Source organism: Phodopus roborovskii, unplaced genomic scaffold (assembly GCF_943737965.1).
Source record: "Phodopus roborovskii unplaced genomic scaffold, PHOROB, whole genome shotgun sequence".
NCBI lineage: Eukaryota > Metazoa > Chordata > Mammalia > Rodentia > Cricetidae > Phodopus > Phodopus roborovskii.
In genome coordinates this window covers 1806199-1831993 of record NW_026125729.1, presented here as the reverse complement: position 1 = coordinate 1831993, position 25795 = coordinate 1806199, and the positions used below count along the sequence as shown (strand labels likewise).

The following is a 25795-nucleotide window of genomic DNA, read 5'->3' as shown; positions in this document are numbered from 1 at the left end:
TCTGCTGTAAGAACATGCTTCCATATATCAAAATCAAAAGAAGAAGAAGAATATGAAGAAGAAGAAAACAAGAAGAAGGAGAAGAAGAAGATACTCCTGCATTATTAAACTGTCATTGGGATCCAAAATGGATAGCTGCATTTCTATACTTTTCCTTGCATCAATACATGGAAATAAGTATTTGTATTTATTGACTCCTCCTTCTCTATTTTTGTCTTGAACCCATTCTAAATATAATTTTGCCCAAACCATACTTCTCTATTCACTGAACAGCTGCTGTCAAGGTCAAAAGTGACTTCCTAGTTGCTAAATATAACAAGCAATGCCATTTGCTCTTATTACCTGACTTGCACACAGCTTTTAGAAGTTTACCTCGTTTGTAATATGCTGATTTAATTGTTTCTAGAATATTCATGATCCGTGATTCTTCTCTCACCTTATGGTCATTTTGCTTTGGTTTGAATATGGTGTTTCCTTCAAAAAATCATAAATTAAAATGCTGATCTCAAGGCATGCAGTTGAAAGGGATGTAGGAAAACTTGCCTTCTTCTTTCTTTCTTTGTTTCTAGTGTACCATGAGGTAAAAATCTTTCATATGCATATCATTTGGAGCAGGACCTGATGAGTGGATGAGAGATGATAAGAGGGGATTGGTGGGGGGAATTGGCGCATGGGAGGGAGAGGGAACTGGGACTGATATGCAAAATAATATTATTTTAATTTAAATAAAAATTAGAAAATCTTACATATGCAACACATTAGCAACTGCATTAGTTTGCCATGCTGGGGCTGACAGTGAACAGAAATTCCTGTCAGAAAATGTGAACTTTTCTTCCTTGGAAATGACTTATCTAACCTTTTTCTTGGCTTCCGACAGTATCAGAATGTTATCTAGTGTACAGCTTTTACTTTGTCTCCTTTTTTATCTATTACTCACCTTCCTGACTACATATAAGTCTTGGATCTAATTTCTCTTCCATTTACATGAATTTATTGGGTGATCTTTACCAGTAATATAGTTATAATATTATCTATATGCTCATGACATCTGCCTGAACTGATCTGAACTACATACTAATATATCTGCTAACTCTTTATGTGAATTAAGCATTATTTTCAAGTAAGGTTGGCCCATACCAAACAAATAATAAGCCAACCTGAAACAGTCTTATCCATCTCAGATAATGGCAGTTTTTACATTGAATTACAGTCAGCCTTATTTCCCTTTTCAGCGCATAACACAGTACAGTAGAGTAAATTCTACCAGTTCTACCTTAAAAAAGAAATCAGAAAATATGGTCATATCCCACCAATCTAGTCTCCATTGCTTCTACCCTGATGCAAGCTATAACTTTCAGAGGCTTCTGACTGGTCCACTTGCTTCTTGTTTTGCCTCTGACAACTTTCTTTTAAAAACATCATGTCATTCTGGACAATGGTGGCTCCCACATTTAATCCCAGCACACAGGAGGTAGAGCAAGCAGATCTTTGTGAGTCTGATGCCACCATGGTCTCCCAAGACAGTCCCATGCCAACTAGGGCTACACAGAGCAAACATTTCTTGAAAAGTTAAAAAAAAAGGGGAAAGGAGGGGAAGGAGGGAAAACCCAGAAAATAAAAACATCCAGTCATTCTCTAGCCTATCTGGCCTATAGCAGGTATTCATAACTAGATCAACACACAGAGTTTTATTTACAATCCATATATTCAAATCACTTCAAAATAAGAATGTACTTTAGTTCTCTTATCTTTCTAATATTTGTTGAGTCAGGCCCTAGGGATATAATAGTGAAAATAAGCATCTATTATATTCCTGGAGTTTTATTGTTTTCCTACTTTCTTCCTCTCCACTTTCCAACTATCTGTTATTTCCATCAATATATGGTCCCTTTTTTGTATAGACCTTAATGCAATTTAAATAGTCATTTTCTATCCAGCCAGACCAAATTTTGACGGATAATTTTGTATCCTCTTCCTTATACTTAAATCCAATAATGGGCAATGGCCAGGCAATTTTCTCAATGAAATGTCTATGATTTATCTTTTCATCACAGTTCTACTGCCAAATATATTCTACCTTCTCTAGTCATAGCACCACATTCTCAGAACTCATTATCCTTTATGTAAAAATGAAATCAATGGATTATCCTGCCATCTTTCCTATTCTCTCCCCCTCTACTCTGTTGTCTAAACTTAAGTCAGAATGATTTTTCTAAAATGCAAATATGACCACATAACTCATCTGCTTAGAACTCTTAGATGGCTGTCCATTACCCTGAGGACAAAATTTACATATCTTAATGTGGTATTTAAGACCATAAATAATCAGTTCCTTACTTATGTCCTTGGTATTATACTCTGTTGTTATTTAAGTTTAGTTTGCATGTCTTTCTTTAAGAGCCTGCTCAGATTTATTATGCTATTAAGAATGAATCTTCCATTTAGACCACCACTCTACCCATATTGCACCATATGTCAGTGAGCAGTGTCCAAAGAGCTTGACAGTCTCTCTCAAAGTCATGTCAGATATAAATGCTCACCAATGGAATTCAGACATCTCTCTTATTGGAGTTAGTATCTTCTCTCCCCAAATTTGCACTGTGTTTGAATTATCTCTAGCACAGAACTTTATTTATTACAGTTAATTCTGCATTGTTGTCACTATTGACGTATGCTAGCACCTGGAAAGCATGGCTATGTGTCTCTTGCTATAGTCAGCTATCTACCATATATAATGTTGAGTCTGCTTGTTTTACCATTGTAGACACTCAGAGTTTTTGTTTTGTTTCATTAAATAAATGCCACTTTTGGGCATTTGCACTTGAATCGACACCCTTCTTTTTCCTTACAATTATATCATCTCACCATTTACAATATACTGTCACTGTATGTGGTTTTGTTTGATTTGTTGTTGTTGTTAAACAATCACTTGTTGGATTTCCTCAGCCTCGTTCCTGGTATTATAAAGATTGCTGTTTCCTTTGTTTACCCTCGTTGTTCAGTTGTCCGAGCGTCATTTCTGTTCCGTTTTGAGACACGGCAACTGTCAGTGGTGCAGCACTGCTCAGACAGCCGAGCTCATAGGCGCTTGAGACCATAGCAATCCCCTTGGCAGATTCCTATCTGATGGAAGAAAAAATGGTTGAAGCAGATTGACTTCAGGAAACTCTATTGGTGGGCTGAATACAGAGACAAATGAGAAAGCCCCTGAGGCAGTTTTTGGCAAATATGGATGAATAGTGGAAGTGATTTTTGATGAAGGACCCAGAAACCAACAAATGAAGAGGATTTTCTTTTGTCACTTTTGAAAGCCCAGCAGATTCAAAGAATGCTGCTCCAGACATGAATGGAAAGTTCTTAGATGGAACAGCCATCAAGGCGGAGCAAGCAACCAAACCAAACCATCATTTGAAAGTGGCTGACATGGGCTACTTCCACCACCAAGAAGCAGAACTCCCCACCCCCGAGGTCTTCGATGGGCAAGAGGAGGAATTGGAGGGACTAGAGGACCGACCTCACGAGGACACATGGATGATGGTGGCTATTCCATGAGTTTTACCATGAGTACTTTGAGGGGGCCTCTTCTAGTAAAAAGAGGACTACCACCATGAAGTGGGTGTCCTCCTCCTAAAAGATCAGCACCTTCAGGACCAGTTCGTAGCAGCAGTGGAATGGGAGGCAGAGCCCCAGGGTCATATGGAAGAGATAGTTATGGAGGCCAGCCAAGAAAGGAAGCCCCTTCCCTCTTGCAGAGATGTTTATGTGTTCCCAAGAGATGATGGTTATTCCACTAAAGACAGCTATTCAAGCAGAGACTGTCCAAGTTCTCAAGATACAAGAGATTATGTACCTCCACCAAGAGATTATACTTACCGTGATTATGGCCATTCCAGTACACTTGACGACTACCCATCAAGAGGCTATAATGATAAAGATGAATATGGCCGGGATCATGACTATTCAGACCATCCAAGTGGAGGTTCCTACAGAGATTCATATGAGAGTTATGGTAACCAATGTAGTGCTCTACCTACACAAGGGCCCCACCATATTATGGTGGAAGCGTAGCTATGATGATTACAGCAGCTCACGTGACCGATATTGTGAAAGTCTAGACAGTTATTCAAGCAGCTGAAGTGATCTCTACTCAAGTGGTCGTGATCGCGTTGTCAGACAAGAACGAGGGCTACCCCCTTCTATGGGAAGGGGGTACCCTCCTCCATGTGATTCCTTCAGTAGGTCAAGCTGTGGAGCACAAAGAGGTGGTGGCCATGGAGGAAGCGGACCTGATAGAGGGGGTGGCAGAAACAGATACTAGGAATGAAAAAAACTTTTAACAGAAAATCCCCAATCAAAGAAACAAACAAGAATGGAAAGTACCCGAGGTCTACTAAAAGGAAAACTTGTGTTACATTTTTAAAAATTTCCTGTTCTCCTTAATAATTTTTATGTTCTTGTGAGGGAAAAAGTAAGACATGTTTAATGTTATTTGATATTATGTTATTTGATATTATGAGTTACTTTCAAAAAATGTTAAACGTGTAAGCCTTGACTTGTACTAGTGTTGTAATTTTCCAAGTAAAAGTGTCCCTGAAGGCCACTTCCTGATTTTTCCCAGTAAATGAGGAAAACAATCCTAAGATTGTCCTTTGGTCTCCATTGAGGGATGAATCACCCTATCTATGCAGACAAGCCACCTATTAGAGAGGGTTGGTTCAGTGTGCTACTCTTAGTATTTCAGGGTGTCTTCCAACTGAAATCTCAATGTTCCCAGAAAAAAAAATACAGAGATCAAATGCTCAGGAATGTGCTATTTTGCTATTTACCCAGAAACCCCAAAAAGCAAATGGATGCTGGCCATATTTTGCTTTGCTTTTCTGGCATTTCCTTAGGAATCTACAAGAAACCTCCCTTTTCCCCTCCCCCAGTAAGACCATTTAAGTGTGTGTTAAATAACTACAGAATACTAAATAAAAAGTTTGGCCAAAACAAACAAACAAAAAACTCACTTGTTACTTGCTAGGTTGTGTTTCCTTTAATTTGTTAACAAAACCATGAGAAACCATTTATTAAACTTCTTAGTGAAACTCAAACTTTGTTTATCTGTTTAAAAATTTATTTTAGCTGGGTGATATTGGCACATACATTTAATCCCAGCACTTGGGAGACAAAGACAGGCAGCTCTCTTTGAGTTTGAGACCAGCCCTATTCTACAGAGTGAGTCCTAGGATAGGCTTCAAAGTTATGGAGAAACCCTGTTTTTTAAAAAGGAATTTATTTTAATGATAAACTAATTTTTATGATGGTAAAACAATCCAATATTTAATCTTCTGTCCCATAGCCTCCATCCAGCTACCTTTGAACAGTAAGTTGCAATTGCATGACCCCTGCTCCTACAGGACTTCTGAAACAGCCAAAATACCACATCATTAGTTTGGATTAGAATACTTTAATGTTATATGTTACTATAGTATTTTTCTTTATTATGTTTAGAGCATGTATTTTCCAAATTTTTCAGTGTATTGATTTTGATTTTGCTTTTCCAAAATATTAATCTTCTTTTGTGTGTGGACCTGATTTAGCATGTCTGGAGTTAAGTGCATCCAGGTGTATATGCTTGTCTATAAATATGATAGAGCAATTTTTAGAACTGTTCCTCATACATTGCCTGCTTAAATGTTTTTTTAAATATTCTTAATTTAAACTTTTATTTTATATGTACTGGTGTTTTGCCTGTGTTGATATCTCTGCACCAACTGTCTTTCAGAGACTGGAAGAGGCCATTAGATCCTCTAGAACTAAAATTACAGACACTTGTAATTTTCCATATAGTTTCTGGGGATTGAACCTTTGCAATTGCAGGCAGTACTTTAAACCACTGAGTCATCTTTGCAATCACATAATTCTCAATACTGTATCACACAAGGATTTGGCAAAATAATAACAAAAAGGTGTTTCATTTTTCCTTGAAATAGGTCATTTATTTTCAGTAAATACCTATTTTGAAATATATTTCCTTTTCAAAGTGATTACAGCTCTATTGTTAAAATATTCTTGATGTTTTATTTCTCTGCTCAAGCTCCTCTTAGATTCACCCATATACAGAAACAGACTTTTCTCAAATTCATGTCCTTTCCTTTTTATTATGTATAAACAATATGTACAATTACAAATAGACATTATATAATTACACATATGCATACATATATGTATAATGCTAAATAGCAATTTCTTCTAAGATAAAAACATTCCATCTTTCCTTATGACACCAGATTATCTAAGGGAAGATGAAATCTTCCATCTGGAAGAGACCTTTACCAAACTGAGGAAGTAAGCAATACAAAAGTATTAAGGACATCCCTGAAATTGACCACATTCAGTAGGCTGTTCCCTCCCCAAATATCTGTAAGCAGTATGGACTGCTGAACAACACTGTCAAATTAGTCAAGGTGATTAGAAAACCATCAGATTAGCTGAACTGCCTAGAAGAGATAGTGAGCACATTTGCTATTGAAAGTGCCAAAGACAATGAGAGAAGCTTCATGGGAAAGACTTTCAAAACTCCTGAGCTGCTTGCAAGTTGTATAGTAAGCTTTCAGTTTCCAGCAGCTTTCAGTTTCCAGCTATCCTGAGCTGTCATCCATACTGGGAGTGTTTCTCAGAAGCTGCTTCCTTTGAGTCTTTTTGGCTGCAACTTATTGGCAGTATAGTTACTTTGGTCTGCCATTGGTTCCCTGTCTTAGATGAGTAGATTGTAGTTCATGTTTTCCCAGGAAGAGTATATGGGGCTGACTTCTTAGGCAAGAAAAATCTGGCAGGGGCTTGTCTCTCAAGTAAACTGCCTGTTTTTCCTTCTGCAGCTATCTATTATCTGTAGCTTTTCAGCTAGAGTTGAGGTTATGTTAGCCCTTTCTCAATCCATGCTGGAATAATGACTACTGTAATCTGGTACTGTTAATGGGACTTGCATTTCAATGACATGAAATTCTCAGCATTCAGAGATAAAAAAGAAAAAAACTCTTTTAATTATGCAGATGTAGCCTATATATATATATATATATATATATATATATATATATATATATTGCTTAAAAAGACCCATCCCTGATCAGAAATATTTCATAGGTTATATAGGGATAGGTCTTGTCACAATCTCGCCTATATAACCATTCTAGGGTGATCTTTTATCCCTGCTCTAAGGAACATTTTTTTCCTTAGCTAAGCAACTTTTATAGAAGCTGCAATTTGCAGCTTCCTCATAAAGACAGTTGTATCCGAACAAAACAGATTTTGTATTCTGTGCTCTTTTCCAGAAAAAGAGGTAGGTGTAAACAGGTCCACAGAAGCAAAAGTCAGTAGTTTTGTTTTAGCTTTGTTGTCTCATAAAATAGTTTCTTTTTCTGTTTTCCCATGTCACCTAATATTTCCTAAAGAAGCTTGTTAATCTCATTTAATTAATGTTGCAATTTGCTGTTTGCCTTCAGAACTTCCAACCACCAGAGATGGATATAACATCCTTGTCCTGTCAAGAATATACAATTTAGCAGTGGTCCTCCTCCATATCCTCTGCCTCTTATAATCTTCCTACCCCCTTGTTCATAATACTTCCTGAATCTTAAGTGTAGACGTTGTGTTGCCGATCTCATATAGGGATGGTTATTATTCTCTGAACTTTTATTAACTGAAAAGAAACTTCTTTGATAATGGCTGAAAAATTCACTAATCAAGAAAGTCAAGGAATGCAGTTCTATTATTTTATATTTTTTCACTAAGCTTGAGGCTTTTTACCTCACATCTTGCTTTCCTGGCAGCTACATGGTACCATCTGACTCTGCCACCTTTTTCTCTGTAACTCTGTTTGGATTTCCCTCCTGTCTGTATCTTGCCTGGTCATTGGTCAAAACAATTAATAAAAGCAACACCTATTCACAGCATACAGAAGAGTGGAAGGAAAGATCCAACTACTGAAAACTGTCCTCTGACCTTCACACAGACATGGGCTTACCATGAGCACTGCACACCTGTATCTGTGCACACACATAAACACACATACACATGCCCATGTGCTCACACAAACATGCACATACACAATGAAAATAAAATAAAATAAAAATTAGCTAATGAGTATCATGATTTATGTCATTTGCTGTCTTAGCTAGAATTAAGACTACAAGGATAATACTAACAATTCATTCTTGTCAGCAACTCTACAGATAAATACAATTTAGGTTATTTTAGAATCAAAAAGATTTTCTTGGAAAACCAAAACAATGATATAATTATGCCTTCAATGACAATTTACTAAGCACCTGTTTTATATAAAACATTGGATTTAGGAACATAAAAATGAAAAATAGTGTGTTTAAGTTTTTTCTAGTATTTTGTAGTTTTGAGTCAGAATCTCCTGTGTTCTAGGCTAGCCTGAATTTTTTTTTAATGTAGTTTAGGATATCCTTGTCGCATCTCTATAGTACAGATGACAATATAATGAAGAGATGCTTTAGTGTAGATCTGTCTTGATTCAATTACTTTTTTTTCTTGAAAACCAGCCTGCGCTGTCAGGATTGTTTTTCACTTTATCTGAGGTGGATTGTTTTGTTTCATTTCTTACATCTAGATACAGCTTTATAGTTTACAAGATGACTCCACTGTTTTCCTTACAAGTGTTTCAGTAGTTGTAGCTCCGAATCTTTCTAGGTGTAAGGCTATCCATTTCTAAAAATATGATTCTTAAAATTACTCTTGCAATTAATAGCTAGATGATTAATTAGGAAAAGAGCCAGTCATGGGGAACAGTGAGCTGTTACATGCATAACATTCCATTGACTAAGAAATAACTACTTGGTCTTATGAACTACATAAGTAGAGTCCAAAAAGGTAGCCTAACTGTGACCATAGGGAAAATAAAAAGAAGTGGGCTAACACGTAATACTGCTTCTGTAGCAAATGACTACTATGTCATTTTAACCTCCTTAGAATTTAAAGAGGTACATGACAAACATTAATCTCCCTCTTTTAGAGATAACAGAAAAAAATATCTGTGGTGAAGAACAAAATCTAAAGCTTTGTTTGACTATAGTTGGTAAAGGCCAGTCCTGCAGTCAAACTTAAAATGCCTGCTTTAATACTCAAATTTTACTCAAATTTCTACTCTTTATTTGTTTTGTTTTGTGTTTTGATTTTTGGGTTCCTACACAGGGTTTCTCTGTGTAGCTTTGGATGTTCTGGATATTGGTGTACAGACCAGGCTGGCCTTGAACACATCGAGATCTTACTGCACCTGTGTCCTGCTTGTGTGCCAACACACCTGGCTCAAACATCTACTTTCATACAACATGATTTGTTGGTTTCACTAAAGTAAAATGCCTTCCTGTTAGGAGAACAAATCCAAATGAAATATGAGGACTATATATAGCAAAAGCACTTGAAGGAACAATTAACATTCAGATTCTCCGATACCATGATACTCACTGATTTGGCATAAGCATATTGGCAATACTGAATACTGTTTGAGAAGTCCCAGCCTTATGATTATATTGGATTTTCAACTGCATGCTGGAAAAAATTAATTATATATATATATATATATATATATATATATATATATATATATATATAATCACTTTTCACTCATGTATTATCTGTTCTCTGCTGGTGCTGGAAAACTTCCAAATTTAGCACTAATTAGAAAACATTCATATTTTGATGTTTAAATATAAATGACTTTCTAAAAATAGGCAAGTGGTGATAGGGATTGGAAAGGTCTACAGGAAAAATTATCATTCATGTGGAGAGATGCTTAATAATGCCAGATATCTCTACTGTTTATATGTCTAGAGACTTGAAGCAAACTTTGTTAATTCAAAGTTTAAAAAGAAACTCTCTCCTTTCTCATGAATTGGAGCTTTCTGTGAAATTCTGAGCTGATGCTTTAAATTGAAGAGACTTGTAGAAATAGATCAGCTTGGTGGTCAGGTGGCATTGTCAAACGACAGAAGTACTACTGGATTAAAAAAAAAAAGTTTTTCAATATTGTATCTGATCAGGAGTGAAACACATAGGGCTTAGCCAGGAATTCTGCTTTGAAAGATATTGTTTTATTTTTACATTTTAAAATATTGGAAATTTCATACATGTTTTCCACACACAGCTATGGTTATTGCACTACATGTTTGTATGTATAATGACAGACATGGCTTTGGTTTTGTCCCCTTCCTAGCTTGCAAAGAGCAGATGCTCAGTGAAGGTTTGGGGAAGAATTTCGATGTAACTTGCTTCAATCTTAATTTTAATTAGTTAACCAGGGTGAGAGAGTAAAGGCTGTAAGACAAGCAAAAATTAATTTTATTCTGTTCTTCATGTTAATGGCAATTTCTTTCCCATGGTACAAGAAATTACAATTTAAAAGTGATGGTATCTTGTGACATATTACAAATTAGAGTTCATTCTCATTTGTCTTGAAGATATTAATGTTCTCCTAACATGGATCAATATATATATATATATAAAATAAAATCATTTGTAACCTTAAATGTTAAATGTCTTAAGCTAAAGAACCTTGTAGTAAATGTAGCAGCATTTTACAATACCAAGAATCTACAAGTCACCCATTCTGAACAGGAAGAAAGAAATCATTCACATGCTCCTTCCACCAGCACCCCTTTGAGGATACAATCCTTGCTTAGATTTCTGACTCTGCCTGACATGGTGTTGATAGAAACCTGCCAGTGCAATAGAATGTGTGCTGGTCAGGGCAGTAGTATCATTTTACCGGGCAATTCAGGCCTAGATCCTCTGCAGTTCAACTACCAAAGTCTCTGCATACCTACAGAGGTAAGATCTGGGATCCTGTCTAACTGTAATGGAAAAAAACCTCAAGATATCTATCTTGGTTGTTTAAGCATGGGCCCTGGAGCTCCACAGGAACCCATGGCTAAAGGGATGGCTATCAGTTAACCTGACTGTATTCCACATACCTGTGCATATAGCCCCCAGATATTCAAAACATGACAGATTATATCCTCACTGAAACAGTTGCCTTCTATGAAGATGAAACATATGACCGTTGAATTATCAGGCACATCTTGGGTACTACTAGTAGAACATATAGCATTCTATCCATAGGGCAGAGTCAAGGTTGTAAAAATGGACAAATGGATTCACTTCAGTCATTCCAATGCCAAAGGCCAGTATCATTAATAAAAATCACAGGGTAGTAATTCTCATAATCTCTCATGACCCTATTCATCATTTGTGCCCTAGTTGCCAGCTGTGTCCTTCTATATTTGATAAGCAAAAAAACAAACAAACAAACAAACAAAAAAAACACCAAATCTACTATCTTTTGATGGTGGTATCCTGTGGGACTAAGTATGGATGAGTCACTTCCCTAACTTGTTTGTCAGAGGCCTCAGCAGATGATGACCCTGCAACACAGCCCATGGCAGTCGGAGGAGAGGAGGCTCTCTCAGAGCTCTGTGGAGAACTGAGTGTTCCTCTAACAGACACATCCCCTGAGGCAGTGGCAGTGGCTTCTACCTCCCCTACCTGATCCATGGCATCTTGAGCACCCTCTGCACCCCTTGTTTCCCTTTGGGTCTGGGAGGTTGCTGTTCTGACTGTTCTAAGTTGGATCCATCTTGAGTTTCCTTTGAAAGAACGTGTAGGTTCAGGTCCACAAAATAGTCACAGCTATTTAAGACTCACACACCCAGGGAAGAAAAGGAAAATATGTAAAAACTCTGAATGCTGTTCTTTGTTTATCTCTCAAAATGTCTGTTATAAATTTTTCTTTAGTGATGATCTAGCACCTAAGAACTCTGGTCCTACATTGCTATGAGAGCCTGAAAAGGGTACAGGCATGGTTCCATGGGATGTACCCTTCTTGCCCAAGAGGAGTCTCAGTTCAACCTTCTGTGCCTCTTGACTAGGAACGTAGTGCGGGTTCCTCACACCTCCTTACACCTGGTCATGAGGTCTTCCATGCAACCTGATCTTCACCTTGATAAATGGAGAGGTCTAATAAAATTGTGTGATTTCACTGTCTCATTAATTAAGACAAAGGCCTATTTCTATGAGACAGAGAAAAATAGAGGTAAAAGGAGAGGATCTTACTAAAGAGTGCTTGGGTTTTCCCAGTGCTAACTGAAGGGCCAATGGGTACTGGTTCCCATTGTGGCAGGCAGAACTTTCTCATTTCTAAACTTGAATCCTCTCACATACCTATTCCTCCCTTTGATTACTTGGGCCAAGTGGTTCTTAGAAGATCCTTCTGTTTCCCTTGACAAATTCCTGAAAACCAAATAAAGGTTCCAGAATAAGAGCCTTTCAGAGGACTGTGGGAGAGACAAGGTTCCAGGAAGACTTTTGTGATATTTCTGTCTGTGCTCTGGACTGGATTTTCCTTTGGTTATCCCTTGGTTTCTTTATCTGAACTTTGCCACATCTTGACATCTTTCTACCTGTATCTCTACCTCCTGTCTACTTCCTTGCCTTCCAGTAGAAGTGACTTGTTGGCATACCCACATCCTATTAAACTTTGAGGGATACCCAATGATGACCACATGACTTATACTTATCTCTGCTAGGATGGTTGCTTCCCAACTCTATCTGAATCTTTTTTCAGATCTCCTAAACAAGAATTTTTAACTCAAAAGACTCACAATTTCTTCTTGAGGTACTTAAAGAAATCAAGGCACTTAACACCACTAGGGACTGATACCATCACCTAACCAGACTGTGTTATTCTTTTATATTTTGCTTTATTCTCAGTCTTCAAAGGAGGTCCATACACTGACTCCTTCTGCTCCCCATATGTGTCTTCCTCTGCTTATTTGACATCAACACTAGCACTGAGATTGTCACCTCCCAGGAGTTATCTTACCCTAATTCAAGGCACCTAATCCATAGCAACCACCCAGTCAGACATCTGTAGGTATGAGAACATGGGACATACAAGGTCCATGTTATCACTGGCTTATGAGGAGGTTTGTACTCATTACAGGTTTAATTTACACCTTGGTTGCTCACCTGGTTTACTCTCAGATACTGGCACCTTCCCTGGTAACTGGGTGTGGCTCCCTTTTCTCTACTTTTCTGACTCAGCAAACTCTCCTTCCTTAGAGTAGAAACAGAAGTGAAGATGGAGCACATCTGTACATGCCTGGTTGGTGTTTCTCAAGACTCACAAAGGGAGCAATGCTCCTGTACTGTCCTAAGAATTCTGAAAGTTTTCCTATTTGCTCTGCAAAGGGCCCCTGATGACCTTCATATTCATCTTTCAGACTATGTCACCCAGGATTCCCACATTACTTCCTGAAGTAAAAGTTGATGTCTTTGGTCTACAGTCATCCATGAAGCAGTCTGGACTGACAGCAGGGGCAGTTTTATCTACCATGAATCAGAGGTTTTTGTGGATCCTACTTCAGGGCCTCAGTAACTTACCTAGGCAGTTATGAGGCTTTTTCCCCAGAGAAAGGTTCACTCTATCCTGATATACTTACAAGTTGTAGCAAACGTGTATTGAGTCTCATTTTACTCTTCCCATGGTCTCCAGGGCTAATGAGAACAGCCTGTGTGTAATTGGAAGGGTAAGAATCTCATTCCTATAATTAGGATCTACTAAGTGTTGGCATATATCAATTAAAAACCATGTATCTAGAAAGTATCAGTTAGGCTTCTGCTGTCACCTTGACTCTGATATTGTGGCTACCTTCTCACCAATCAATGAGATCATCGATATGGAAGGAATTGTGAGGACTCTAAACACCAAAAACCTTAAAATATGATTCTAAATCTCCAAAGTCCCAGGAGGTAGATGCTGAATAGAGGAGAGGGACTCATTACCACAATTAAGCCTTCCTTTAGTTCAGGTTGGAAAAATTATACGTTTTTGCTTGGTTATTCCAGCCTGTCTATCTGGGTTGGCTTCCCCAACCCACACAGGGATTCATAACTTTACCAACAGACACCCTGTCCCTCCACTTTCTGAACCCCCTAAATGGCTCCTGATTATTCCTAGGACAGGAAGAATGCGAGGTTCATTCTTTCAAATATACCCCAGTTGTTTTACTTCAGTACCCTTTAAGTTGAAATGGCAATTCTGGATTCTGAAGTCCTCTCTTGGGTGCTGCGTACACCTTGAAAACGAAGATCTTGTCTAAAGAGACCTATAAACATCACTTCTCCGTAGTGTCAACAATTAGACACTAGCAAAGAGCTTATACCACCTCTCCCCCATCCTCCATGTATTTGGTGCAGTGTTCACCACAGTAGCACTGCTTTAATACTGTGGGAGCCTCTATCTAGAGTGGGGCTTTCTCAGTCCACTCTTGTCCAGATTTTCAATATGGCCACAATAGTCTTTGTCCTCAGAACTTTCTAGAATTGGTCCTGAGTAGAGTATCGAAGGACTGAATGAGCAAGTGACTTCTACGTACAAGGAGGAACCTCCTCATACAATTTTAATCAAAAGAATGAAACTGCATTATTTGGGATCCCTCTATCCCAAAAAGGCTTTTTAGAAGCAACTCTAGGCATTCACCTTGACTCTGAAAGTGTGGAATGATTTTGTGTCTTCCAGGAATCTGACAAAATAATACTAAAACCCCCATGTACATGTGAATGTGAAAGTATGGGTATAAAAACTATTCCCATAAGCCCATACTGACATGTCCTCCAACCTCTAGCAACCTCACAAAATGGCTCTGAGTCTCCCCTAAGTCCCTGGAACCAGAACCTTGCAGAGCATTAATTCCCATAAGTCGGCCTCAGTTTGATAAAGAACCCTCAAAATTACAATGTAACTTGAGTATCCCAGCTTATCTCTCTAGGCAAGCCTATGGGGTCTTACTAAAAAATTCCCATTTTGCTCAGAAAGCATTCTGTCCTTTCCCTTGGAAAACTCAGAATCAGGTCCTATGGACACAGTCCCACCCCCCACCTTAGAAACATCAGAAGATCCTCATTTTCACAAATGACCCTATTCAATGTAGCACACAACACACTAGTTGAACTACATAATCGGGAAACCCTCTGTCCAGAGTCTAGCTTCCACAGTCAACTCTCAGGTCCTTCTTTCACCCTAAATGTGATGCCTTCCCACTGTCTCTCTGAGATTGTCTGAAAAGGGTACTGATGAAAGAAAGGTTCCAGGCAATGGAAGAGCAAGGAGTTCAATTGTACAAGTGTACCCCACTTGGAGGTAGCCTGACCATAGAGTAAAACTGCATTATTTGGCAACTTTCAATCATAACACTGGTTTGTAGAGTCCTCCCTAAGAACTTACCTTAGCTCTGAAAGCAGAACTGTCTTGCAGGAACCTCACAAAATGTCTCCAAGTGCTCTAAATTACCAGATGTAGAGGAGAAATTTTATGAACAGACTCATTCCCACAGATTCAGTTTTCTGTATCCACCAAAACAATACAATTGTAGCTTGAATATTCCCACATGCGTATCTGCAAAGGGGATTCTGATATCCACTCCCAGATTTTATCTTGAAAATGAGGTGGTAACTCCTCTCTGAGAAACATTAAAAATGGATCCTATAGATAGAATCCTCCATTAATCTAGATGGAGGATATTATAAGTAAACTCTACATTGTGTAAAATCCAAAATAAAAAGAAGAGAAAAGAATAGTCTATTCTCAGGTTGTTTCATTTTCCTGCTGGGAAAAGCATGCCTATAGAGTCCCCAGGTATTGAAAGGTATTGAAAGATAAAGGTCCTGTGCCTCCATGTGGGCCATAATTGGTTCTAAGGTGACCATAGACATGGGGTACATTATTTGTGCCCTCTTTATCATGAAATGGGCCTTACAGTTCACCTTAAACTCTCACAATCCAAAAATACTTAATGGCCATCTCTTGTCCAGAAACCTAATAAAATGATCCTTCACCTTCCAATCCCATACATTTGAATGTGTGTGTGTGTGTGTGTGTGTGTGTGTGTGTGTGTGTGTGTGAGTGTGTGTGGCAAATTTCTGAAGATAGCACTGAGACATCCCTCAAAAGCAATGTAATTAAAGAATGGTTGGCACTTTCCAAAGTTCTCTGATGAGAATGGACAAGCAATCACCCAGTGAGTATTTCTTCTGTAAAGTCAGGCCCTTTGGTGGAGGGTTGTCTATCTGGGATGGGGCTTCTACAAAGCACCCTCAGCTTTCATCTTGACTATAAAATGACTCAGGCTCTCACCACTCTAAAAAAATCTTGGAAGCTATCCACTATTCACAGAATCCTGGGATGGACAAAGGAGATGGGGACTTATGCAAACTGTGGGTCACATCCTGATCCCATAATTTCCACAGAAAGTCAGTGGCATTAATTTTGGTTACTTCATGTGGAACAGAAGCTAGGCAGTCCACCCTAAACCTTCACCTTAACTTCAGCTGACCTAGACAATCTCCAGTCAAGGAAGCTCAAAACCTGGTTCCCTGAAGACAGAAAGGCTAAGCGGATTATTCTTAGAAGGGAGTACCAGGTTGCTGCCAGACTTACCAAACATGCAGTTGCATTATTTGGTAGAGCTTTATCTGAAAAGGAGCTTCCTAGGACCACCCTCTAGCTCTCACTTTGACTCTGAAAGGACTCAGACCCTTAGCACACCATGGACCTTAGAGCTTGGCTCCCACTCCCACAGTCCAAAAATGGAGATGTAGGGGAGAGGCAGATATATTTCTCTGAACCCATTTTTTGAACTCTGGAAAACTTGGCTACAGCCAAATTATCTGGTGTCACTCTCTGTGAGCTGGAACTCTCCAGTCCACTCTTGGCTATCTCTTTGATTCTGGCAAGTTTTCAGGCTCTTTCTGTTCCCTATACCTGAAATTCTGACTGTAGTAGCTTGAATGTAATTTGCTACCATAATCTCATAAGGAATACCACTATTAGGAAATGTGGCTTTGTTGGAGGAAGTATGTCACTGTGGGTGTGGCCTTTGAGGTTTCCTGTGTTTGGAATACCACTCAGTGTTTCAGTCAACTCCCTCTTGCCTGCAAGATGCAGGACTCTCAAATACTTGTCTAGCACCACATATGCCCATACTCTCCTCCATAATGATAATTGACTAAGCCTCTGAAACTGTGAATGAGTCCCTTCAATTAAATGTTTTCCTGATAAGAGTTAATGATGGGAGATGCCATTATGTATATATGTTTCTCATACTGGTTAATAATAAAGCACTGTTGGCCAATAGGAAAGGAAGATAGGAGGGACTAGGAGACAAGGAGGAAAGAGAAAGTAGTAAGAAGGAGAGCCAAGATGGAGAGCCTGGAGAGAACAGAACCGCCATTCCTCTGCTCTCAGTAAGACCATGTGGAAATACATAGAAATGGGTTAATAATTAAGACAGAGCTAGCCGATAAGCAACTAGTAATGGGCCAACAGATTATATCAAATATAGAGTCTCGGTGTGCATTATTTGGGGCTGGCGCGGCGGCGGGACAACACAAGATCAGGTGGCGGATGAAAAAAACCTGTACTCCTTACAGATGGTGCCCAACGTGGAGCTATTAAGAACTTCCACTTAAAATTTAACAAAAGCTTAAAAAAGGGTTTTTTAAAAAAAAAAGAACAGAGACAAGGTGCAACAGCGGGACAAGACTTGGCGGCGGGTGGAAAAACTGTACTCTTTACAAGTTATAATGGTCACTGCTTGTCTTCACAGCAGTAGAAACTCAACTAAGACAGAAGTTTGTACCTGGGATTGGGTTTGATATTCTTGTGACTGACGTGACCACATTTTTGCTTGCATGAATTTGGCTTCGCTACTTCAGATTATGATAACATTGGAATACTTTGTACACTGCTAAATGAACTATCACAGTAGGAACATGGAAGACAGTGGTGTTAAGAATTACTTGAATGATGGGAGCTCATTCAAGAAGTTTCAGAGGAGAAAAAGTTTTGCATATTACCTAAAGATTGTTCTTGTGGTATTTTGGTAAAGAAAATGGCTGCATTTTGCTCTTGTCTGGAGTTCTGCCTGAAGCTAAAATGGAGAGTTTTAGATTAATTCTGTTGGTAAAGGAAATCTCAAAAGAGCCTAGTATAGACTAGTTTCTGGTTACTAGTGTTCATGCTTAAAAGATTTATAATGAAAAGAAGCAAGCTGAGCAAGACAAATTATAAAATGTAAATTTTGAGGAGAAAAAAAGAGTACCAGGAAGTGGACTGGAGATAAATCTGGTGTTTCAGGGAGATAAGTGGATTAATAAATGTTATATAGGGAGTGGTGATCTCAGGACAAGATCCCACACAGCTAAATTTCCAACTTGTGAAAAGGAACTAAAGAAAATCTTAGAGCTCAGTTGGTGACTCTGGGAACTAAGAGGCTGGCATATCTGAGTTTGAGGCCAGTCTGGCCTACAGAGCAAGTTTCATGACAGCAAAGCTTAGACAGTGAGTGACAGAAAGCTGGTAATGAACTAATTGAACAAGGGTGCTATATTCCATTCTCAGTAAGCTGCAGAATTTCAGAGCTTTGATCATGTGCTTCTGGCTTTAGAGTAAAGTATAGAAGAAATAGAATTTGTCTACAAGCCTAAAGAAAGCCACTGAGGCCAGGAATATTCCAGGAATGTCTCGGAATGGAGACCATAGAGGATAGTGTGTGAAACTATGAAATTGAAGCCTGGATATCCTTGGAGGCCTCAACACATTGGAAATGCCAAAACCTTGGGATACCTGCTGAGGAAAGCTACTAACAAGAACTGCAAAAATCCCAAGAGGAAAAAGTATGCTGAAGTCAACAGAACTGGATGAAGTTGGAGATCTGAAGAGCTTTTTGACATTCAGGAATGGAAATAAAGATTTGGAGGTTGCCCAGCTAGTTATCAATCTTGCTTGGTCCAGTATTTCCTTGAAATGCCCCCTTCCTGTAAGGTGCATCTTAGGCTGTTGGAAGTATGTGAACTGAAATTTTTATTTTGAATTTTGTAGGTGATTATAGTTAAGAGATTGCATGAGTCTCAGATTTTGAACATTGGACTTTAAAACATTGTGAGACCATGTGGACTAGGAAGATTGAGTCAGGGGAGGAATAGACAAGAGCACACAAAAAGGGGGGTAGGCATTAAAGGTTTGAAGAGAAAACTCTAGAGAAATGTCCAAAGATCTGCAAGGATAACCCCAACTAACAATCTGAACAACAGTAGAAAGGCTACCTTAAAATGCCCTTCGCTGATAATGAGATTGATGACTAACTTATCTTTCATCATAGAGCCTTCATCTACTAGATGATGGAAACAGAAGCAGACAGCTAAACACTGAACCTAACTCCTGGAATCCAGATGCGGAGAGGGAGGAATGATAAGAAATTAGGGGTAATACTAGGCTACAGAAACAGCTGACCTGAAAAACAAGGAGCTAATGGACCCCCAGACTGATAGCTGGGACCTCTGAGAGTGGAACCGGGATGTATCCCTGGTGCACAAAAGGACTTTGGGGACACCTTCCCCATGGAGGGATACACTCTTAGCCTAGAGACAGGAGGGAGGGCCTAGTCCCTACTCCAAATTACTTGACAAATTTTGATGACCCCTTCTGGAAGGCATCACTGTCCCTGTGGAGTAGGAGAGGGGGGAGAATGGGATGGAAGGGGTGTCAGGAGCGTGGGAGGGAGGGAGAGGGAACTGGGATCAATATGTAAAATAAGGAAAAATGTAAAAAAATATTAAAACAGAAACTTTAATACACTATGGGGACTTTTTGAATTAGATTAAATGAATTTTACATTATGTTATTGTTTTAAGCTTTTGGGGGTAAAAGGAGTGAAATGTAGTAATTTGAATGTCGTTGTCCACAATGATCTCATATGGAGCAGCATTATTAGGCATTATGGCTTTGTTGGAGTGGGTATGGCCTTGTTAGAGGAAGTATATCACTGTGGGGGACAGGCTTTGAGGTTTGTTATGATCAGTGTATCTGAATGACTTCCTGTTGCCTTCAATACCAATTCCCCAACATGATGATAATAGACTGAACTTCTGAAAGTGTACATGAGCTACCCATTTAAATGTTTTACTATAAAAGAGTTGTTATGGTCTATTCTGCACAGCAATAGGAACTCTGACAGATGCTTTGATGTATATCCTCACTTTTGTGACCTATAAGACACCATTCAATTGCTATCATGTCTACCAGCAAACAGTGAGTCATCTTGGTTTGAGGGTAGATGTCTTAGTTCATCTTCTATTGCTGTGATTAAAAAAACAAAATAACAAAAATATGAGCAAGGAACCCTATATGTATTTTAGATTATGTTTTCAAAAGGTTGAAATGTTGGCAAAGGAAAGAATTATATGAGAGCTCACATTTATATACAACCATCAAGCAGTTAGAAACACTGGTAATTATGTGAGTTATTTGAAATTTCTAACTCACTCCCAGTGACATAACTCCTGTCACAATGGCACATCCCATAATCCTGCCAGAACAGTTCCTCTGAACTACTCATGTATTCAACTACATGAGCCTATGTGAACCATTATCATTCAAGCCACCAAATATGGCTCAGTCCTTTCCTGTCACTGTGGAAACTCCTTCCCAGAGCAATTAAAAATCCTAGTGCCTATTGTAAGAAACCATATTTCTCTGGTTGATAGAAGAGCTTTAGAAGATAAAACAAAAATCACAGGAGAAACAAATAAATAAAAATTAGACTAGAAACCTCCCCCAAAGTTAGGGTTGGGGAATGCTTTTATTTTTGTCTTTTCAGGAAAATGAAAACAAACATCTTAAAGAATTCAGGACCTCTGGACAAATAAACATAAAAATGAGAAAGGAGAACTACCTGGAAAAAATTACCAAGAAAAGAAATAATCTGACATAATGGCTCTCTGAAGTCTTTAAAAAGAAGACGGAGTGCCACAACCACAATTCCACCAAGACTATGATAATACCACTAAACTGAAATATGATGGGAACTGTCATTCTGTAAACATGTTTCTCTTATTGGTTAATGAATAAAGCCCTGTTGGCCAAAAGGAAAGCAAGATAGGTAGGACTAGGAGACAAGGAGGATTCTGGGCCATGCAGTAGAGAGGAGTCAAGATGTAGGTTGTGAGAGAAGTAAGATGTCCAGGCCATTTCTCTAGTAAGATAAGACCATATGGAAACACTTACACTGATAGATATGGGTTTATATTTAATACAGAGCTAATCAATAATAAACTCTATCCATTGGTCAACATATTTATAAATAATAGAGTCTCTGTGTGTTATTTTATTGCCGATGTGGCTGTGCGACCAGGCTGGCAGGAAAGTGCTCATGACAGAAATATACCAACTTAAGATTGGCTTTGAACTACAAACTGCTAAGGACAGTTTTGACCTGGCTAACAGAGATGATCCAACCTCACAGACTACTTTAACCAGGACTTGAGTCAAGCCATACTCCTTCACATCACTCAGAGACTGAACAAAAAATGATATAGCTACATCTACCAGGTCTTAACAATTTCATTTCAGGGTCCTGTAAAGCCCCACAGACAGCAGAAAGTAAATTTAAGAACATGACACCAACATTCACAAGTACATTGGTTTTGGTCTTTCATTGGGTTACGGATATTTGTCATTGTTTAGTGAGTTGGTGACAAGTTCGTTTTGGTTATGATCAGGAAGTTGAAAAACGGGGATTATATTCATAGTTTTTGTTTTGAAAAGAAAAATAGGGGGTACTGATATGATAGGATAAAAGTATAGATTATTGAATCTACTCTGAAAGGGAAAAAAGGGTGGATAAAGATAAAATAAGGAAAAGGTAGATTATTAAATCTAATTTTAAAAAGCAACTATTAACTTTAAATATTTTACATTTGATTGTATTTTTGTATATTGCATACAAATTATATATGTTGATACACACATTTGAGATTAATTTGGTTAAAACATACTAAACATACTTTTCAAATCGTGTTCAAGGTATTGTACCTTTATAGCTTATTTAACAATGTAATACAAGTCCTTGAAATTTATTATTACCAACTATAAAGAATAATAAGAAATATAGATTAGTAATTAGTCATATTACAATCAATGTTGTAGTCATACTACATATGTTTACAAAATCAAAAGGAGATACATTTTAGGTAGACAAATCATAGTTAAACACATCAGAAATCTACAGAATATGGAATTTAAGATGTTTTAAAAACATGTTATTTTATTATGACAGGGGGACATGTCTGCCCTTGGCAGTATCAATCTACTTCAGAAAATATGGTAGCCATCAAAGAGACTCCAATGCCCTTTATTTTCTTTGTGACAAAAGTAAGCCACTGGGCAAGAAAGCATCCTTTCCTAGACTACTGACAGTATGCTCTCCAAATTGGACAAGCAAAACAATAAAAGAGTGTGACTGCCAAACCTTGCCAAGACCAAGCAGGCCAATCCTTCAAAAAGCCTGCTCAAGAGAAAAGTCCATCAGATATGTTAGGCCTGTAGACCGAATATGCTTGCCCCAGTGTTGCATGGGACCCTTGGGTAACTGCACAGACTGCACAGACAGCCAGCTTCTCACTTTTTTTTTTTTTTGCAGAAGTCTATTATTTACACTTCCTGCTACTGAGTTAATATTATTTTCTTCTTGGGTCTTTGATTTGCAGGAGTTGAAGACTATGTAGTTATATTTATAGTTTTCTTTGTTTACCAAATGCAGAAAAGAAACTCACTCAAGAGTTGTAAAGTGTATATCACTTAATGATACCCAAAGATAGTTTTGGATGGTAATACAAGTTATGATAGAAAGGAAATTAGGTAAAATACTTTGAACTCATCCATGATAGGATAGATAAAGTAGTATTCTCTCTAAATTTGTCAATTGCAAATGGACTATACATTGTTGATATTCTTCTTGCCTAAATATATATAATATTGTACTTCATGTACTTTTATATTAGTAATAGCCTTCTTTTATAATTTTAGACAAAAAAGAGAAATGGAATGATATTTTGTTCATAATCTAACAAATAAAGCTTGTTTGAATGTCAGAGTACAGAGGAGCTAAGGCATTGTTAGCCACATTCCTAAACCACTAGTTATCCATAGAGAATGGGCATGAGTAGCCATACCTTTAATCTCAGCCATCTGGAGAGAGGGGAGATGGATCTCTGTGAGGTCAAGTCCAACTTGAACTACATAAAAGTGAATCAGTGTAAAAGAGAAACAGAGCTCACACCTTGGATCCTAGCACATGGGATGACATGTATTTAATACCACCACTAGAGGGGAATATAAGGCAGTAGCTCAGAGCAGTCTCAATGCAGTCTGAGGTTAGGCAGAGAGCATTGCATTCTATAGTCAAAGGATTGCCCCTTTTGGTCTTAGACTTGGTAGAGGTAACAACTACCTAGTTGATTGGCTGCTTTGCCTTTCTGATCTTCAGCTTGAACCCCAGTATCTGTCTCTAGTTTTTATTATGTGTGCTACATATGGCATCCATTATCATTTAAAACAACATATCAAAATACACAACCTTTAGTCACCCCACACCCTTCATTTCAACATGAATATGTTTCATAAAGCTCCTATGTTAACAGAACAAAAAAAGCAATAAGTGAAGATACTTTTCAAATATTTTAATGGGTATATCCTATAGGTGTGTAAGTAGGTCTATGTGAGGACTATGTGCTGTCTAACAAAATTCATAACTGGTTTTCCAGGTGAACACTAGCATCTGTTCATAAATTCCAAGTGTTTTTCACTGCTACTCTAAGTATTTGGTAAAATGATAAGCAAGCAAGGGCTACTTAAGAACTTAAAAAAGTAGCCAAAGTTAAATTATAATTAGGGTCTGGACCTACAGCATCCCTAACTTTCCAAATTCCTGACATTGTAATCAGTCAATCAACTTCTGCAGACACAGCTGCTGTACATCAATTTATGGCTTGTAGGTGGTAGAGGTTCTTGCTAACTATTTTATTATATTTTTAATTAACAAAAATTTCTATTGGAAATATATTCTTCTCTCATACAATGCATGTCAACCACAGTTTCCCTTCTGTTCACTCCTTTCTCCCAGATACACCCCCTCCAGCTCTTTCATTCACAGTAACTATTAATAAGGTGAATAACTAAATTTTATGGACTCCTTTCTTTGGTATGTCATATTTTTAGTGTAGGTGAAAAGTCATATGAAACAAGTAGTCAAACTGAAATAAACAGAATCAAAGATGAGTTGTAGTGAAATGTTTGCTGTGGAATCCCAATAGGTCCATCTTTTCCTATGTGTTAAAAATAGTGTGCCTCTCATCCCAGGGATTGAGGGATGGTTCAACATAAAATAATATAACAATGTAATCCAACATATGAACAAACTAAATAAAGATACCATATGATCATGTCAATAGAAGCTGAAAATGCCTTTAACAAAATCCAACACCCCTTCGTGATAAAGGACTTGAAGAGATCAGGGATAACATGAACATACCTAAACATAATAAAAGCAATATACAGTAAACCATAGGCCAACATCAAACTACATCGAGAAAAGCTTAAGGTGATTCCTCTAAAATCAGGAACAAGACAAGGCTGTCCACTCTCATCATATCTATTGAACATTGTACTTGAAGTTTTAGTTAGAGCAATAAGACAACAAAAGGAGATGAAGGGGATACAAATTAGAAAGGAAGAAATCAAACTTTCACAATTTGTAGATGATATGATAGTTTATGTAAGTGACCCAAAAATACCACGGAACTCCTACAGCTGATAAACACATTCAGCAAAGTGGCAGAATACAAGATTAACTCAAAAAAAAAAAAAAAATCAGCAGCCTTACTATGTACAGACAATAAAGGGGCTGAGAAAGGAATCAGAGAAACATCACCCTTTATAATAGCCACAAACAACTTAAAATATCTTGGAGTAACACTAATTAAATATGTGAAAGACATTTATAGCAAGAACTTTGAGTCTTTAAAGAAAGAAATTAAAGAAGATACCACAAAATGGAAAGATTTTTCCATGCTCTTGGATAGGTAGGATCAACATAGAAAAATGGCAATCTTGCCAAAAGCAATCTACAGATTAAATGCAATTTCCATCAATATCCCAGCACAATTCATCACAGAATTTGAAAGGACAATACCCAACTTTATATAGAAAAACAAAAGAGCCAGTATAACTAAAACAAACCTGTACAATTAATTAACTTCAGGAGGCATCACCATCCCTGACTTCAAGCTCTATTGTAGAGATATCATACTGAAAACATCTTGGTATTGGCACAAAAAAAGACAGGTAAACCAATGAAATTGTATTGAAAATCCTGATATTAAACTCCACAGCTACGAGCACCTGATTTTTGACAAAACAGCTAAAATTATACAATGTAAAGAGGAAAGGAACTTCAACAAATGGTGTTGGCACAACTGAATGATGGTGTGTAGAAGATTGGAGATAGACCTATGTATATCGGCACACACAAAACTTAAGTCTAAATGAATCAAAGACATCAACATAAATCTAGCCACACTGAATCTCTTAGAAGGGAAAGTGGGATGTACCATTGAACAACATGGTACAGGAGAGTGCTCCCTGAACATTACACCAGTAGCACAGATACTCAGATCAACAATAAACGGGATCTCCTGAAACTGAGAAGCTTCTATCAAACAAGGGACATAGTCAACAAGACAAAAAGGCAGCCCACAGAACAGGAAAATATCTTCACCAACCTCACATCTAACAGAGATGATGTCTAAAATATACAAATAACTCAAGAAGCTAGTTACCAAAACACCAAATAATCCAATTTAAAATGGGGTACAGAAGTGAATATAGAATTATCAGTAA

General features: G+C 37.9%; 1 pseudogene; it reads left to right on the top strand.

Moving 5' to 3' along the window:
* LOC127217561 (RNA-binding motif protein, X chromosome-like) overlaps window positions 1-4318 on the top strand; it is a 28051-nt pseudogene extending 23733 nt beyond the window's left edge.
* Window positions 4319-25795: the final 21477 nt, after the last annotated feature.